This window comes from Nesoenas mayeri (genome assembly GCF_963082525.1).
Source record: "Nesoenas mayeri genome assembly, chromosome: 15".
In the NCBI taxonomy this organism is placed as follows: Eukaryota; Metazoa; Chordata; class Aves; order Columbiformes; family Columbidae; genus Nesoenas; species Nesoenas mayeri.
The window spans coordinates 13456346-13476407 of NC_137559.1; positions in this window are offsets into that span (position 1 = coordinate 13456346).

The following is a 20062-nucleotide window of genomic DNA, read 5'->3' on the forward strand; positions in this document are numbered from 1 at the left end:
TCTGACAGCAGTCCGGATCACAAGTGGGAAGACAGAAGCAGAAGCTCACACCATTGCAGCTCTTACCTTTCTGTACCAAAGCTGCCTGGTTTAAAGCTTCCATGTGTGTGACATGGACTTGTGTCTTTGGAGAGCGGAGCAGACAGGGATGCTGTTCCCACAAGGTCACACAACAGCTGAGCGCTTTGTAATTCTGACCCTATGGGGAGGTGAAGAAAACATAAAAAATACATATAAAAGGTGAAAGGTAAAAAAACAAAGGCCCTGCCACAGCTCTGGTTGCAGAGGATGCTGAGTTAAATTGTTGGTGTTTAACTTCCTGCATCAACACATCACATCTATTTTGGAAACAGTTTCATTCATTCAGTTACTTTAATAGTAGTTGAAATACTTTACAAGCAAAACTGGTGTGGTTATGAATGAAAGAGAGAATAATTTCCCCCCTCCATTTTAGCAATTAAAATTTTAACTAAAGCGGTCTAAGAGGTGAATGTATTATTCTACCCCTCATCTTTCTACTTCTTTCTCTTTTTCTCTATTATCATTAAGCATAATTTAAGTTGTCATACTGCAGATTGCTTCAGATGTGTGGTTCCTGCATGGTTGTGGGGTTTAATCTTTTCATTTCACTGTATTTAATTGCTCCACAGGTTGCTGTGCTGTAGCTGTAGAAGGTATAAGTTTTTCACACTTCTCTGGTTATTTTTCAGTATAGCCTGAAATCTTGTAAAGGAGTATTTGCTCTGTTCTTTCTTCCATTTAATTTTTTTAAAAATAAGCAAACAAATGAAAATAGCACCAGTGAAATCTTTATTTCAGGTGTTTCAGTTATCTATGACAGTGATTTCTGCTCCAAGCATCCCAGCAACTGATTTCCATTTATTATGTGGCAGATTGTAAATATGGACAACATCCCTAAACCAATATTAAGCTCCATAAACATGGCAGAAGATCAATTTGGCTGTATCCCAAGTCTTACTTTTCCTGATTTGCTGTTGTTTAATCCCTGACCTTTAGGTTATGCTAGGTAAGGGAAACTGGGCAGATAATGGGTACTTAAAAATTGCTCATCTATAAGCATCTGAAAAATTGCCAAGCAAGAGATTAGTGACTGAAGCAAACAGTTGGGAATGGTGAAGTGACTTAACTGGATGCTGACTTACGATGAGAAAATGTGGTCGTTTTTATATGCTGAAAATTGAAACTATCAGAGATGGGTTTCATTTAGATGTCACTGACGACCTGTGCAGTGCATTGCTGCCTCTGCCACTGGCCTTCATCTTTAAATTGCACAATACCAGACACACACAGGGCAGATTTATTTTCCCCTATCTCTTTCTATTTGCTAACAGTGTGACACAGCCACCAGGGCCCCGGTGATTAATCATGTGATGGAAACAAGGGCTTTCTGCTAAATTTCCAAAACAATATTATGTGACAGCCATTTCTCTGTTGTCTTCTAAACTTGCATGCTTGCCTACACCTGATGTGAGAAAATGGTCTGATGAGTCCTGGTGTTGACCAAGATGAGATTTCTCTGTTGAGTAATTAGAATGCTGCTAATTAACACTGCAGGAAGGAAGGTTTACTCCATTGCTGGGATGCAGCCAAACTGTTGTTGATGTGGTCATAACAGGGGAAGATACTCCATGGTGGAACATTTTCAATATGCAAAACTTCCGAGCAGTTCATCTAAAACCCAGAACATTTCCAAAACTATGAGACAGTGGTAAGGAAAAGAGAAAACTCCCTTTAAATGTTAGCTCAGGAAACAGTTATTGTTTTTCGGGCAGATCTCCATATGTCTTTGCTGTAGATTATGCATGAGGCATGTACACAGGATGCAGCTTTGCCTCCTTATTTACAGGTGATAGAGTAGCACCTTATTCAAATCCTCCACTCTTGTCTCCACATAACACATAAAATGAAAAAACCTTTTGACTTGAAAATTACACCCATGTGCATTAATTTTACCAGGGCTGTGAACAGTGCTTGTATTGGATTATGTAAACTTCCTTTCATCAAGTAAAAAATGTCTTTTGCAAAGACTCTAATAACCTTTTCTGGACATGTTCAGAACCACATTACTAAAGATTACTTTATGTAATGGCCCTTAAAGATCAATTTATATTGAAATAGGTTGAAATGAAATTTCTGTTCTTGTGATATGAGCAGCTTTCAATTCAGTGGTGAATGATAAGTCAGTTGCCATTTGACATTTCAATGTAAGATCTGACATACTTGCCACCACTGTATCTATTCTGATGAAAGGCAGATTTATTGTGACCTACTGCTCATTACAATATTTTTACATCAGTCATCTGAGCCTGAAGTATTGAAGTATCGAAGCCAATTTCTAAACACGATTTCAACTTACTCAAAGTCTGGTCACCTGTGACAGCAAAAATAGCAGACACATTTGTCTTTGGTATGGATTTCCTGAACTATTTTCTTTCCCTGGTATGCAGGCTGCTCCTCTATTGGCACTATGGATGATGCTGAACATCTAAATCCTCTAGTCTATTGCAATCCAAATTCCTTTTCTCCAGGAGTTTTACAAAAAGTATTTCTATATATTATAACCGTTTTGACCAAATAAGCAAAAAATCCCACTTACCCAATCAGATCTCTGAGAGTAAAATCTCGAAGATGAGATACCACAAAGTTACTTCATACATCATTGGTTACATTTAAAAGCTTCATACAAACAGAATATGTCATGGCAAATTGTACTGTAGCAAATCCATAGACATTTCTCATTTAAAATGTTATATGATGACTTTACACGTGCCTTTGAAAAAGCAAGGCTTGCTCTCCAACCAGCATCATTCTGAAAATGCTGTGACACATAGGATAATAGGTTTCATATATGTTGGAACACATTCCAGTGGTTCGTCTTCTTGAATTTCGGTTCAGGTTATAAGTCATAGCTAATTTCACATTTATAGAAGTATTTCCTGATTCCTCTTCAATGTTGAACAATTTACCTAAGTCTAACAAATGGATCTTATGGGGTTCTTGATAACTGAACCCAAAACAAAAAAATGTATTGGCAACAACCTATTTCAAGTCAATTTATCTAGAAAAGAGCAATTTACTTGATAGCCACCTATGGTAAAATTAGAAATTATTATAGAATTGCATAAGATGTCTGCTGTACTGTTGAACTGTAAGTGTGAAAAGAGAATTTTGTTTGAGCTTTTGGGAGGACACTTGCAACTTATATACTAGTACTCATTAGAAAGAATTTAAATCACCTTGTGCTGTGGCTCCTAAAGTCACACAATCACCGCAGTTTGGACATGTACTGAAAACAAGACACTTTTCCAAAGGTCTCATAAATTTTTCAGAGAGTATTTCTTGATCTGACACAAAGTTCCAGGTTGAAAAATCCCTGTAAACTTGAATGTGATATCAGTAAGACAGTCTGGAAACCTTTATTGATTTCACTTGATAGTGCAAAGACATGGGATGAAGCAATTGTTGCTGTGCAGATTAATTCTTTTTAGCTGTCACCTTTTCCTTTATGCATAGTGGCAAAATATTATGTAATACTTATTTTATTGTCATTAAAAACCAGTGTTTTATAGTTTTATGCAGTCAGTGTTCCATGCTTAAGAACTTAAAAAAAAAAAAGACAGAGCTTCTGAACCTCTTTTGAAGAGATTGCAGCCAGCAGGTTTGTTTCTGTTTATTTGTTACTCCGATCTAGAAAAACATTAGAACTATCCCAACTGAAAACAAACAAACAAAACCACAAACCCCCATCTATTTATCCAAATAACTGGTTTGTAAAGCAAACAGTTCAGGGCTCCTTCAGGACAACTTGTAATTGCCTGATGCCACACAGGGGCTGCCATGCCCTTCCTCGCTGTGAATGCCAGAGTAACGGTGCCTTTCCTCCTCCAGCAATGATGGGGAGGGAAGAAATCCTCAGAAAAATCAGTGAACCAGCCAGAATTGTGGTGCAGGCACCGAGACTTTCAGGCAAATGGTCTGAGCTGCACAGTCACATCGTGCACTTTGCTGTGTCGCTGGATAAGCTGAGGCTGCGCCAGGCACGGAGCCCTCCTGGGGCGAGGGAAAAAGCACGTGGAAAGTGTCTCTGATGAAGGGCAGGGCTGTTGGGCATTATGTTGGACATTATGCTGTTGAAAGTCTCATCTGCCAGGTTTAAACAAAGCCAAAGCTTCACTTACATATTAAAAATTGTTTCATGCTCTACCCAAGAGCTGGCAGCCTGGCATTACTGGTGTGTGTTTGTCTGCCTGGTCTTGTGTGCCCAGTGTGTGCGTGGATCGAAAAAGAAGATGCAGAGCCCTTCCCCAATGGGGCTGTGATATCTACAGTGATCTCTGATGGCCCAGTGCTTCCACAGACACTGTCCTGGGAGGAGAGGTTACTCAGTGCTGATGCTGAGATTAAGATATTGGATGGGGACTGAGAAATTCTGAGTGAATTTTCTGGTTCTGTCAAAAAACAGTCTATGGAGAGTTAGTTAAATCATTTAATCTGTGCCTCACAGCCTTATATCTGACAATTTTGTATCTCATAAGGCCGTTATGAAATGCAAGGCACTGATGTGAGTCATACACATTCTGCAGTGATGGTTTCCATGTACGTGGGGAGATTGAGGCTTTCTGTTTGCAGGGAAGCAGTTGTTTGGCCATGAAGCGTTAGTCACAAATCAGCACTAAGGCAAAATTGCCTATCGTTCAGCAAACTGTGACTAATGTTGTTTCCACATCTGTAGCTGCAATAATACAGGTGGAAAGGATTTTCCATTTAAAATGCATTGATTTTTATTTGTTGCAATAAAGTCAAACACACAGACCCTTTGATACCAGAGCAAGAGCTCAGACAGATGGGTCTGTTTTGCCACCTTTGCTCAGCTCAAGCAAGAATAAAACCAAAATACCCCAAAATATGATCTAGAGGAAAGAGGCAAAGTGCATTTAAACTTATATTTTTCACTGATTGTACTGTAAGGTTCTGAGAAACTTGAACTGAAGGTGGCTCTTCCTGAACATGGACTTATTTAGTTGTTTGAAATTGCTGGTTTCAAGTCCTTGATATCAAAACCACACTGAATATTTGGCAGTAATTTATAATCACATTCTATAAAAGTGTTCATAATGTTTTTTAAAACAAACAAATAAACAAACAACCCCCACAACATGGTTTTGAGTTGTGCAACCTTGAAATCTTTTGGTCTTGACTCGGGGTTAAGTTTATTTTCTGACTCCTAGAGCAGCCCCTTGTCTGTGAACCAATGTGGTTCTGAAAATGGTCCCACACCCCAAAGTCCATCTGTGACTGAGACAACAGATAGGCTGAGTGTGATATGTGTGCAGAAATAGGTGTGGTTTATTTTAAATAGCAAAGCCCAGACTGAAAAAGGAAATGTTAGTGGAGGTTAATACCATGCTTGAAAGAACATTAATAAAGGAAAAAAACATGCTGCAGTTTCTGACCAAAATAAAAGAAGCTCCAAAGCAAATACTCTTCCTTTACTTTGTTCTCAAGCTTGGTGCTCCTGTAGTGTAATAATTACTTTGATGATTTCTGAAGGGGATTCTATTTTTCTCTAAAAATGTTTTCAGCCACATCAGATCTAATTATTTCTGGCTTTTTCTTCAGCAGTTTTTCAAAGAGATTGAGCACAACAGCATTTATCTTGTTAAGATGGGGAGAGAGAAGGAAAAAATGGTGTGGTACCTGTCGTCCTGGAATCTGGGCTCTTACATTTTCAGATAAATTAATATATTTAACTAGGTCATAATGAGTATTAAGGAAAAGCTTCTGTTTCATTGCCTTGAAACAGACAATTTTGGTCTCTTATAATAATTTCTTATTTACTTTAATTAGTCCTAATTTCTATCACAATTTGCGTTTTAATAGACCTTCAATTGATGAAGAAGAAAACTTACTGAGCACCATAATTGCACTATTTCTAGAGCATTGACACTCTGGCCAGCATCAGCCCCACTGCGATGAGCGTTGGGCTCCAGCACCAGGGTTATGGTGCAGCTGTGGTGGGACTTCACCCGTCCAGCAGCTCATCCGTTGGTGCCGCTTTCCCCGGGGACTTTTGTTTCCCCATGGGTGCAGAAGAGCCAGTGCAGAGACAGAACTCACACACAGCTGCTTCAAGGCTTTTATTAATACTGCAACACTGCATTTAAGCGCTCCGTTTAGTGTGAGTGAAGTTTTTTCTGAATTGTCTTTATAACGTCTCTGTTGGCTACTCTTGCCCTGGGGAATTGTACGATAAGTCTCACTTTATGCATGAGTGCCAGAGGACAGGAATCGGTTGCATAATAAGCGAAGAAGCCGTAGCTCTTTAATGTAACTAGTAGCTTGGGGGTTGCTTGCGAGCTGACAGCATTTATGTGATGGTGGCGGAAGGCACAGTCTGAGCTTGTATCAAAGCCGTAATCTTCATGGTGCAGCAGTGGCCGAGCAGCCAGGTAGATTGTCTCACCGTGAAACTGTGATCAGCAGTTGGTATATGACTAATCTCATTTCCAATGAACTTGGGCATCCTGGAGCGAGTTGAAAGAAGGGAATGGAGCTGGTGAGGGGCTGGAGCACAAGTGTGGTGGGAGCGGCTGAGGGACCTGGGGGGTTCAGCTGGAGAACAGGAGCTGAAGGGAGACCTTCTGATCTCTGAACTGCCTGAAAGGAGCTTGGAGCACGGAGGGGGTTGGTCTCTTCTCCCAAGTAGCAAGTGACAGGATGAGAGGAAAGTTGCACCAGGGGAGATTTAGATTGGAAAAACTTCTTCCCAGAAAGGGTTGTCAGGCATTGGAACAAACTGTCCAGGGCAGTGGCAAAGTCACCATCCCTGCAGGGGTTTAAAAGGCATGGAGATGAGGCTCTTAGAGACATGGTTTAGTGCTAGAGCGAGGTTATAGCTGGACTCGATGATCTTGAGGGTCTCTTCCAACCAAAAGGATTCTGTGGTTCTTGTGCTGGAGAGCAGCCTCCAGCAGAGAGGACAGCCCTCAGCCCCAGTGTCAGCCCCTCCCCAACACCTCATGGTCCAACACGAAGATGCATCATGCCTGGACCAACATATGATGCAGATTTTTGTCAATAGAGCCGAGTGTGAGCAAGGAGCCCCATGGAAAAGGTAGAATTAGAGTGATGGCATCGATAATTCTGCAGAGCCCACCTGTTCTCTATGGACCAGATTCATCTGCTGGGGCTCTGCTGCTGCTTCAGCCTCTGGGATCAGCTCTTGTGACATGGACCTGGTCGTAACTTCTGTATAATGAAACACAGCAGCTGGGTTTTTATGCTTATATTTAAGAGACTATTAATATACCCTTGATATTATATATCAAAACTACTCATTATACCACACAATCAATTTTTTTCACGTATGCAGAAATTCTTATTTCTTCTGAGTTTTTGCTGTGTACAAAATTGATTCCATTTTTAGGATCGAAACTTCAGGTGAAACTGCTGTAAAATTCCGTGGGGTTTTGTGGAAGGTTTTGTTAGAAGTCTTGCTGAGAGGTTCTTAATTTGTAACAGGCATTAAGAATCTTATGACTGATGGAGATTTCTGTGGTCGGGAGGATAACTGGTCACCCTTAAAATAATTTAACAACAGAAACACAGATTTTCTTTCTAGGATTTTTACATGTACTTATGCCATCTTACAGTAACATTTGTATTGCAATTATGTAACCTGTTATTTCTCTACTCTTTAATTAATTGTGCAGTGTTGAAAGTAGACAGAAGATAAAAACTAATACTGCTACTTGTAAAAAAAAATGCAACCAGCAGTGCAATAATTCCCTGCTAAGTTAATTCAGTCAAATACATTGGCTTTTCCATGTTAAAGAGCAAGTCTATCATGATCAAAATAAAAGTAAGACTTGTACTGATAGCAGTTCACCATCAGTCTTGCCTCAGCAAAGCTGAGATATGAGCTTATGTTGCAATTCAATCTATTTTAGAAGAGACAATTAAGAAAAACAGGTTATGTCTCCTTGTTGCCTGTTACTATATTTTCTCTCTGAGCAGAGCAAGAAAATATTTGCTAAAATATATCATTGATTTTCTAATTGCCCTCACAGCATGAAGCATCATTGCAATTTCTAGATTATTATGTTCAGACCTGGATACTCTGGCATTTCATTAATCTAATTACAGAAGTCAAATGATAACAGTTCACCTCTTTCCCCTCACAATTTCTGTCTCTACTCTTCTCCTTATTAAAAAAAGAGATCTTAGGCAAACAAATAGCAAGCCAGTTTTACTGTTCCGCACTGTCTGCATCATGCTGTACTGGGAATCCCCACTGTCCCTCTTTGTTCCTGTGCTGCTCTGCTCAGCAGTTCCGCTGGAACCAGGGTCTGCACCCCAGCTCGAGGAGACCTCTGCCAATAAATCATTGAAATGCTAAGAGTCATCCCAGCTCCTTTTTCCCCAGGAGGAGTGTGTGTGTCAGGAAGGTGGTGTTGGAACTGCTCTGCTCCCTGTGCAGCAAACCACCAGCTCAGAATGTGACCCACATTCCTCTGAAACGATTTATAATTCTCCTAATAACTCTGAAGCACAATATTAACATGATTCTTTAAAGAAAACTCCATCAGATTTAATATTAAAATTGAGAGGTTTTTTCCTCTCTCTCAAGACTACCTTGCTGTGCTCAGCAAAGCTCTCTCCAGTGCCTGCAGATGTGCTTGTGAAGGCTGAATCATCTTATTTCCTCCTTGTTTCACGCTGTGGTTGCTCTCACGCGGCTCTAGTGCCCCAAAACCATTGGCACATGCCCCCCCATGCCCGGAGGGAGTAAAGGGCTCTGAGCCCATCCCTGCTCCTGACACTCATCTCCAGCCACCGCTCCTTCCCCTGCCCAGAGGCTCTTCCAGCAGCCCAGCTCTGAATAGATCCTAAATCTTTTCTTCTAGAAGATGGGAAGGGGGGCTCTCAATTCCACCACAGCTGCCTTTTCACAGGGAGCTTACATGAGCTGCTCTTGGAATGTTACGCTGTGGAAACCTTATGCCGATATCTACCAGTGAAAGAATAATTTAAACATACAGAAATATATCCAGCTACTCGGGGAAAATATTGATATTACTAAGAATACAATGTAATACTTGATTTAGTCAAAGGGAAAGTTTTCTAGAACACTTGGGTAAACAAACCAAAGAAAAGAGCCCTTTGCTTTAGCCAGGAGCTGGACAAGACAACCTAATGGATCTTTTCCATTTCTCACCTCCAAAACCCAGTGCAGTCTATTTTTTTAGTGTCAGCGATCAGTAGAGCATATCTGTGAGTGCTGGAAAAGAGATTGGCTATAACCCTTTTTTACTTGTTTTGACAGGTACTTTGTCTTTTTATAAAAAACAAACTTTAGAAACTCCTGGTTAATAAGAGGCTTCGGATTACTTATAAGCAGTCTAATCAGGCTGTGCCTGTACAAGGCACGTGCTTAAACGCAGTTTCTTCTAAGCAAGGGCATGACTTCCTAATTTTAATACATGATATCTTTTGCTGTTGGGCCTCTGAGCCTTGACTTATGTTTAATCTTTCAGTTAAATTCCCTTCAGACATGTGAATTTTGTCAATGCTTATTTCTCCCCCACAAAAATCTGGTTATATTATGTGATGTTTTCTTTGGATCTTCACAATTTTGCATGGCATTTCCCACCCCCCCCCTTTTTTTTTGCTTTCCTTCTGCTGGAAGGAAAAACTATTTTTAACAATGCCTGAAGATTTGTCTTTTATCCCTTACCAGGGTCTCTCAGACAGCAAATCTCTGTCTGCATAGCAGGCACCCTGCCCAAGACCCTCTGTTTCCCCCTAAAAGGAGGTATGTGGGCAGCCTGCTCCAGGTAGGGGGCATGGGGGGCAGGGGGCTCCAGCAGTCACCCCCGGGCACCCAGGGCCCCAGGCATGGTGGTGGTTGTGGTCAGTGACACCGAGCTGCCATCTGGGGGGTGGAGGGGGTTGGTGCAGGAGGACTCTGTCTCCCTTCCCTGGGGTGACTCGATGATCCTTCTGGGTCATTTCCAACTCAGGACATTCTAAGATTCTGTGATTCAGACCTACAACCCCAGCTCATGGGGCATCAGGGCCCTTGGCTTCTGGATGGGGCTGCTTCTTGGCTTCCACTAACGTGAGTGAAATGGTGACTCTTTGGGCTGTTTCTTCCATTTTCTGTTTTTTGAGTGATTGCCTCTCCAGAGAAGAAGGGGGTTTTGTCAGATTTCTAATTAGGGACAGTTTAGAGAAGGAGGAGGGAAAAAAATTTTAAAAAGGAAACAAATGAGGAAACTAATGCAATCTGTTGTCTCAATGAGTGAAATATTAAATAAGCTCAGCATGTTGGTCTTGAGTACAGCTCTGGGTCATCCTTCAGCTCCTGCTTTCGATCCCATGTGCGGGGACAGGGCTGGAATGTGGCCCAGGCTGAGTGTGTGGTGCTTTATCTCCAGCCAGCTGTGCTGAAAACAGCCCTGGCCAGCCTCATGCCAACACCCTTTGGTATTTCATTTGGGGTAAGAACCTTGTTTTGTAGGTTTATTTGTGTGTTAATTTTCCCAGTGAGTTTGTAGGGTGGTACCTGAGTAGCACAGAGTTTTTGGAGAGCTCCTAATTCAGAAATGTTTTGTGCATTTCTGCAGCTTTCAGGAGCCATAAAAGAAAACAGTTATCCCCTCTTGAACATAGTTGTATGTTCTTCAGAGCTGCGTTTTGATGCTTGCTTTTATTTGTCCTTTCAGCTCTGTCAGTGAGTAAAGCCTCTCACAGAACATAAAAGGATGAGAGGTTTTATAGGTCACATTCAACCATATGGATAACTTTGAAGTTATCACTTTGTTGAACAAAATGGTTGGTTGGTTGCTGTTTCATCATATCTTAATTACAGAAATTAACTCCGACTGTTAATGCAATTTCTAACAAAAGTGAGGTCTCGTTTGTTTCAAAGGGAGTTTCACACAGAGAGGGGGCAGCCAGGAGACTGGGACCAACACAAGGACCCAATGAGACCAAATTCTTCTCCCTTCAGCAACTCATTCTGGTAGGAAAAGTGCTCAAAGAGCTCCTGTGTGCCAGCCCTTGTGTGCCTATACATGCAGGATCTCATCTTAACAGGATCTTAAGGGATCTGGTTTGTTATATGTTAAAATAGGTTCAATTAAACTGATCCTTTAGGAGACAGGATTTCTCCTACTGTCCTACTCTAGGAAATTCCCAAGTTAATGATCTCATTGAACATCAAAGTAGGTTCATAGTGTGAATGCAGAGACTCTGTTAAGAGACCCTATCCTAAAGACCTGGAATTATAACAGTTTTATCATCCCTCCCAGCTGGACTCCCAAAAGACTTGCAAAAAATTCTTCTCACAACATCTTCACATACGAGTCTTAAACTCAAGGATAAAATCTATCTTGACTTCACAGGGAATGTAACAAGGATAACTGGCATGTTTCAACTCCAATGGTACCTTTTTTGAGTGAGGTGAATATAAGCAAATTCTGCTTTCAGATAAGATGTTATTGTGGGGAACCTCCCTGCGCAGGATAATTAATCAAAATTAACCACTGCATCTAGTTTCAGCCACATAGCTCTCGATCACCACTTTACGGATTAAAAGATTTAATCTAAGATTTAACACATGGATTCAATTACTTCAACTTGTGCTTCAAACATCATCAAAGTGTTGATTCTTTTCCCTTAATTCTTTTGAAAGGCTAATTCAGACTGACTCATTAACTAGAGATGACTGCAAATTTGGATAATGCATTTAAGTGGAGCAGCTTGATCCATCTTGATTAAAAGATTTTTTTGTGGCTAATGTTTGACCTCTGAAGTTCATAAACTGAGCTACAGTTAATGAGTGTGTTTCATTCTAAAATGTTTAAGCATCCTCCCACTTTTTTGCCCCTGAAATCAAAATGAGGACACTTTCTGAGCTGCAAAATGCTGCATTTATGCTAATTCAATATCATTACAATTCTTTTACAGTAACTGAAAAATCTATGTGCAAACAGTTACATAAACGACATGAATAAATACACAAGCATATTGTTTGCTTCGCTAAGTAAATCAGTACATTAGAAGGATAAATTATTACATTACCTAATTAGCCGTCATCCAGGAAGAGCGTTCTCATGAGCAGGAAGACAGATGGGCAAAAACTGTCCTGGATCACTTGTTCTGAAAATAAAAAAGAACAAAACCAAGAAAAGCTGATTAGCACTCATTTCAGATAACTTTCCTTATATTTGAAGCATGCAGAGATGTGGAAAAAAACTCTTGGTACATGACTTTGAGGCACGGAAGGGGATTCTTCCTACTTCCTACATCATCAGCATAAGTAAAATAACATACGCATAAAAACATACAGTTTTGGGGGCTGTATTCTAGGTTACAACCATGTGGACAAACATCTCCCAAAAATGCGGTCTGGGAGTGCTAGAAATTATGCTTGATTATGAGAACAGGGATTGCCATGTATGGTGGGGTCTGTTTCCTATGAATCTGATAGGATGCATTTTACAGAGTTCTTTTTACAACAAAATGCTTACTGTAAAACAGGCTTCTGACTATACTGATCAATTGAAATGTGGACAGTAGAACTGGGTGAAAAGTTGTATTCTTTGCAAAAAGTTTAGCATGTGCAGGATTTGTTTGCAAATTCAAAGAAGTGTGTTCGGACAGAGGAAGGATGAAACCAGGCCATAGTCCAAAAGCTTGCAGAGAACAACTCCCAGCAGCACATGACAGGACACCTGCAAGGTAGAAGTTTTCTCATTCCTGGAGAATTTTCAAGCTTCCCTGGAAATCCTGAAAGGGTTTTGAACACACCATTCCCACCACTGACCCAGGGACCAGGTGAAGGAGCCTTCTGCTCCTGCATCTTTGCAGAGTTGGCTGTAGCCAGAAGAAAGACCTCAGGGTTTGCTCTGAGCTGGTAGGGCCATCTGAGAGCTTTTTCTTTGCTCAATCAGTTGTATAGCTGCGTTGGAAATGACAAGTTTTTATGTGGGCTTAAGACTGCTCAATGTGCCTCTGCATGCATGACTCTGTGTTTGCCACAGTGATGTTGTCTGTCTGGTGTTTATGAAGTACCTCGATAGGGACCTTACCTGATGTTTACTCACCAACTGAAATGAACCTGAGCTGTATCACCTGTCACTGAAACAGCCATCATAATATCTTTTTGTAATAGGAAAGGTCTGACTGATGAAGTGAACAATTTGTTGCTTGCTCACAAATGACATCCACTCATTGGCATGGATCCTTGGTCGAGAAATTAATTTCTTATATCTATCTCGATTGTTAATGCCTGAAAGAAAACAACATCTCTTCAATGTGAGTCACTGGGAAATAAAACTGTAGGAGAAAGCTTGTGTTTGTGTTTAGATGGTCTTGTTTGCTCTCCGGTGCGTATAATTAACTTCAAATACTTCATATTCAGGCTACACTGAGGTTGTCCTAAAAGTCATTGTCAGGATGCAAGTAATTTCATCCTAGAGAAAACACTTGAATATGAGATCTAGTTTCTTTTCATTGACTTAAGGGAGTACACGTTCAAACAGATTACATGTAAATGTCTGTGTTTTGGATGTTTAAAGCGAAGGGAGGTGACATCTGCCTGCCATAGCTGGAAACAGATACTTGAGGGTCACCAGCTTGTGTAGCTAAGACAGGTTCTCCCTGGGTCGCTTCCCTGGCAATCCCCGTACTGGCCTTTGAGTGACCCTCCTTTTGCTCATTTATAAGGGACTAATTCTCTGCATCTTGTCAAGCAGCCCCAAATTGTAGCTGCTGTAAATCAGTGCAGCATCACTGGCTTCCATCAAAACCTGTGCCAAGGATCTGGCTGTGAAATGCTGAAATTGCATTGACAAAGCAGTTCAGAGAAGCACTCCTGTCTTCTGCCCCGCTATGGCATGCTTCACAGGAGGCATGATGACAGCAGCTCCTACAGGGATGACAGCACCAGGAGATCAGAATTTTGCTCATATGCTGTCCTGCAATGCGAGAAGAAGCTCGTGTTCATGCAGGGAATAAATCAAAGGCTTTAACAGCAGCAAGGTCTCTGTGTCGAGAAGATGAAGAGTTTTTCACTGCCTTGCTTCTCATGCTGCACCTTTGCTGGGTGAAGTGACAGTACAAAGATATGTGAGACAAGATCACTGCTGCTGTGGTCTTCAGCCATTCCAGCTGATTCAGTGTGGTTTTGGTAAAGCAGGTTCTGTACATAATGAGGATTGTCATGAGTTTCATGTTAGTGAATCTTCATGCTTGTCCAGACCTGAAATCTGGAGATCAGTCTTCTACTGGTGGCGGTTACCTCTGCCAAGCTCTGAAAGCTTTCCAGTGGTTCTGTGGCCTCTGTCGCCTTCTTCAACTCTACTGACAACTGTCTTGCTTTTCTACGTGCCACTTCCAGACTAAAATCACTCTGTATAACTCAATATTGTTTTCATACATACATATATATATATAAAACATGCATAAACATGTATATGTAGGTGTCCAGACGTGCACACATAAATAGATAAATACGCATTACAAATGTATTTATCCCTGTACCATCACTTGAAAGTCGATAGTTTCACACTTCCATCTAATTTTGTCTGCTTATTAGGATGTAGAACATTCCCTAGGGCTCTGTGGATCATTTTACATATACAAGGCAAAACTGTCCCTCCAGCAAATCATTTCCTGTCTGAAAGATAAGACAGATTTAGAAGGAAAACAGTGGTAAGATGGGTCCAGACTTGCACAAAGATTTTTGCTGCTTTCCAGACTCCCAGATTAGGACATTGCTCATCAGATTCCATCGCTGGAAGCCCTCCCAGTGGCAGGTGGGACAGGGGATGAGCAGCTCTGTGCAGCTCCTGCTGTGCACCACGGTGCGGAGCCCGCAGCTGCAGGCTGGTGCTTCAGGGGACAGATCTGAAGACAGCAACCCTGTTAGCAGGGCATCTTCCTTCTCCTTTTCCTCTTATTTTCAGCTCTTCATTTTAGCACAATTGTTAGCTCCTATTCCTATTTATTGCTTTATGTTCACTTTGAGGAGAGAGCTGCACCCCAGCTCTGAAGTGTGAGGCTCAGCCGTACCCATGGGTCTCCCCATCACCTCTGCCCATGGCTCTGCTCCATGTGCAGCATTTGCACAGGGAGGCTGGGGGCTGCAGCAGGGGAGGGATGAACCAGCAACGGGAAATAAAGGAGACAGTGAGCAAGGCATCCAGAGTGTTCTCCTGCAGCACTCCAACTCTGTTTGCGAAGATTTGGAAGATGTTTTAAAGCCATTTTCCAAAACTAATACTTACAAAGGGATTACAAGCCTGTGCGTGCTCCTAGCAAGCAACGGTTTTGTAGGGGCTTCCAGGATGCAGCATACCTTGCTTTTGCTGAAATTATATTTTCAGCCATGGGTTTGGGGGAGATGATTTCTCTAATGACTCTGACAAACCCTGTCCCTGCTGGGGACTTGTTCCCCCTCCCTGCACCTCGCACACACAACTGGGTATAATTCATTGGGAAAACCTCCAGTTCTGCTGGTTGCTCACCAGATTTATTAAACTGGGGCCAGTTGATTTCCCATTCAGTACACTACACATACCTTGAAATATAAGTCCCGTGAATCCTGAGGGGCAGCATCTTTGCCATGTAACTTTTCCTACTGCTGGGTACAGCCACCTTGCAGGACAACTGCAGAAGCAATCCTGGGGTTATCTTGTCTTCTTTGGACCTAGTGCTGCCACATGTTGAGCAGATATTCATATCCCCTAATCAGCAATCTTCTGTTGAGAAAGTTAGTGTCAGCATGAAGAATGGGGACAGAATCTGATCTTTTGCAGGTCGGTCATCCTGGATTTGAAAGATGTAGGCTGTATATTTGTTCAGAGGCAGGTCTGAATATGGGGTGACTTGCTTTAACAAGACTTTATACAACTCTTTATTGGAACAACAGGATTAGTAGAGGGATAACTACATTTGGCAAAAATTCATGTGAAACTTGCTTTTTGTTTATTTTGCACATCCTGCTGTATGCTTTGCATCATCCACATACCAAATTTTTACTCAGTCTGTAGGTCTGAGTGACTTGCATGGAGTTTACTAAAATGTGCGGGCTTAATTATACCCTCATTCGATTTGGTGGGAATTTTGCTATTGACTTAAATGGGAGCAGAGCTGTGACAAAGGATTTGCATGCACTGATTTAGTATGCTGCAAGGGAAGGTCAAATGTGTGAACTTGGAGAAGAAAGAAAGTTTGATGTCCTAACCATCGTGACATCCTCATGAGATTAGATTTATCCTGTAAATATATGTATCCTATGAATAGGGTGTATGATTTATTTTGGATCCACAAATATTGATGAGAATTTTTGTTTTCAAGGGTGTATGAATTGTTTCAGATCTACAAATATTAATGAGAATTTTTGGCTTAGTTGTGAGAATTATCGAGCTGAATAGACCTTTGTTTTTCCTTTTCCAAAAAATATTTTGACTTTGCATTTCAGTGATGGTTTTCTTTTCTTCTAGCAACGTAATCTCTGACCTTGCTTTACAGCAACAACACTTTAAAAATGTATCTGTAGATATCCATGTAGCTGAACTTCAACTTCTGGACTAAATCCCTTAGGGCTGTATGATTTCCGGCTTTGAGGGATGTAGTGAAAGATGGAGCTGAGACAAAGAACGCGAAGCCAAAGCTGCAAGGCTCTCAGCTCTTGGTAGCACTTGGTGTGGCATATGGGACCTGTGGTTTGCCAATAATCCTGAAAGATCATTCCCCAGCTCATTTGCCATCTCAGGAACCAGGAAATGTCTAATCATTTTGTTCTCTCCATCACCTCTACCATGAATGTCCTGTGCCACTGAGAGGTGATCCCAGATTGTCTTGCAGTGAGAAACCAAAGGCTTGGCACAAAATGTGTGTTGTTTGAAGATTCACTTAAAATCTGCTCAGAGGTACTTTAGCAAGTCCCACTGGCTTAAATAGGGACTTCAGATGGGAGCAGAGTGATGGATCAAGGTTGAACCATCCCCTTGCTTGCGGGTGAGTGCCCCCACAGTCTGTGTCTGCAGGAAACCATCACACCTGCGGTTCTTGCCCTTAAGTCATGGTGTTCATAGTTTTGAAACAGGATGGCTGGGTGACTGTCACTGCATCTTGGCTTCTCCAAGTCCCTTTACAACAAATAGCTAAAAAACAGGATGCGAGAGCACCAGTGGCAGAGTGGGCTGGATGAGCATGATGATACCAGCGAGCAGCAGTGACCCGACTCCTGACATGCAGGAATTCCCTTCACCAGCCCCACCTGAGCCAGCCCAGGGGGTCCCACTGCTCTTGGAGACGCTTTGCAGACACCTCTTGCAGAGGTAAACTGATTTAAATATGTTCACGACCCACTTATTTGTGTGTGATCAGTGGATACATATTCTGGGAATCCTGAAAGGCTGCCAGCTCTCTGTCAGGCTTTTGGGAGAGACACACAGCTGGAGATCGCCTGCTGTGTTGTCTGACTTCATTTTCCAGCTTATCAGGCACACAGTGTTTATTCTTCACTGATCTCTCCTGACAAGTTCAGCTTTGTTTGGTCTGGCTTTTCTGCTGGCATTTTCAGTAGTCCTCTCTACATGGTCTAACAGCCGTATCTACCTTCCCAACAATCGCAATTTCCTGCTTTTGCTAAATTCCACAAAATATATGCATATTTTCATTAATCAAGCACGAGGAACACCCAGGGCTTTAATAAACTGAGTTCGACTGTCTCTGAACCTAAGGAAGGTGCTGTCACAAAGCATCCTATAAATGAAATTAAACTGATAAAGCTGATTGCAAATTCAGAGAGACAGAATGAATAATAGCTATTCCAATTTTAAAAAGGCATTGCTTTCCCCAGTCCAGCTTTCATTATATTTGGCTATAAATATAAACCTGAAAGTGCATTTGTACCTACTCAAATAAGGCCAAATCCTTATTTGCCATTCCTGGGTACATCCCAATATATAGCTTATGTCATGAGGGTAGTTGATAGAATAACCTTGATCTTTCCTCTGACCTCATGAGAAGATGGGTTTTCCAGCCTCAGCTGTGTTAGTGCAGCTGCCCTGGTTTGAGCAGGAGAGGATTTTGGAGGAGTCAGGCAGCTTGCACAGAAATCCCTGCCAGCAGGACCAGACCAGCAAGCAGAGATAACTTGAGGCACGTGTTAATCTATTTTAAGGATTACTCTTGCTTTAATTAGCAGCTGGATCTTTACTTCTTCACCACTGAGGATGTAATGACAAGGATGAATGACACCATAGGACATGGCTACAATTTCTGGCTGTCAGGACTTCATATGAGCTCAAAATCATGTCCACAATTATGGAAAAAAGCTGTTGAAAACAGAGTATTAACATTGTCATTGTTTGGACAAACAAACGGCCCCCTGGGGACAGGCTTCTGACAGCTTTATTTATAATCATTCTCCAAACAGCCTTTGAGACTTCTACACAGCTGTGTATGGGCTAACACATAAGACATGAACTATACTGGGTCTCTTGTGGTAAATAAAATCCAATAAGAAACACGTTAAAATGTGAACCCACAATTTTCATACTCAGTTTAAACCATGATGATGTTCTCTTCTGGGATTTTCTGGGTGACTGGTAACCTTTAATGCAGTAATCTGTAGCAGCAGAAGTTGCACATGAGCCATTGTACTTTTAAACAGATTCATTGTGTTGCCCACAGCTCAGTGGCAATTGCTCACTGTGGGTAATTATGTCCTGGAAGATTCCAAGAAGGAGCTGGAGAAGGATGCATGGTGAAGGGAAGGCAGAGAAAAATCAGAGGAAGGGAGTCACTGATGTTAAAATACTTTTTTAATGGAACCATTTACTTTCTAGTTTCTAACGGTAGCTGAATTAATCAATTGCATACGGCTGCCTTTGCACACAGATTCACTGGAATGGGCAGATTCGGGCAGGGCAATGCCACTGACTCTGCCGCTGATCATCCGGCACCATTTCTCTTTAAGATCTCTGTACCATTTTATTTGCATTTTCCGCCTTATCATTTCTCTTTACATGCCTGTTGATCGTTTCATTTCTATTACTCAGCCTGCTGACTAAAACTGCCAACTTTGCTGCTATAACTTGCAGTGTTCAGAGTCAGGAACTTGCCACTCAACATGAAAAGAGACGCAAGAAATGTTTTCTACAGCAGAATCCCCCACCCGAGCTAATACTTCAGCAGACAATTGCTGTTTAACAACTAAATACCCATCTCAATATGAACAGGTTTTTCTATGTTTGGGTCCTATTTGTTATTTAAAACAGAACTTGGAAGTTTAAATAACTGAGCAGTTTTCTAGTAACTCATTGAGAAACAAAACAGAATTTCTCTTTTTGCATCCAGCCTCCTTAATGACAATACATTTAAAAGCTTCTGTGAAACAGGCTGTGAATCAAATAAATATTCATCTGGAGACACAAATTAGGAACAGGCAGTTCCAGACTTAACCAAGCATGCAAAGCCCTCTGTTGATGTAGAAATTAGAGATTTCCATAGTCCTCTGAGCCTTTCCCAAAGAGTATCTAAACGCTCCCCAAGGTTAATTTGAGAGTAGAAACAATCTATAATCATTATGATGTGGTGAATAGTTGAATTAGATAAAAATAGTGGGATTTTTAAACTACTGTTTAAAATATGGATAGCTACATGCTGGGTAAAATTGTAAAAAACTTGTTTATAGAGGCATCTGTGCTCTGATGGAAAACAATAAAGGAAAATAATTCCATTTGGGGATTTGTTGTTGGGAGGAGGGTGCTTAGAGTGTGTCTGGGTCTCTTCTTAAAGACTGTGGAACCAGTCTGTTTGTACACATATCCCAGCACCAGCCTTGCCAAAAGCCTGATCTGAACACCAGGAGTCAATGAAGTGATTCTACAGAAATCTTTGAGTATTTTATCAAACCCAGGAAACGGGTTCATTCCTGTTTTCACAGCTTAGTAGAGGTCACTCTTGTACCAGATAACACAGGGATAGAGAAATGCAGTTGTGAAAGAAGCCTCATTCC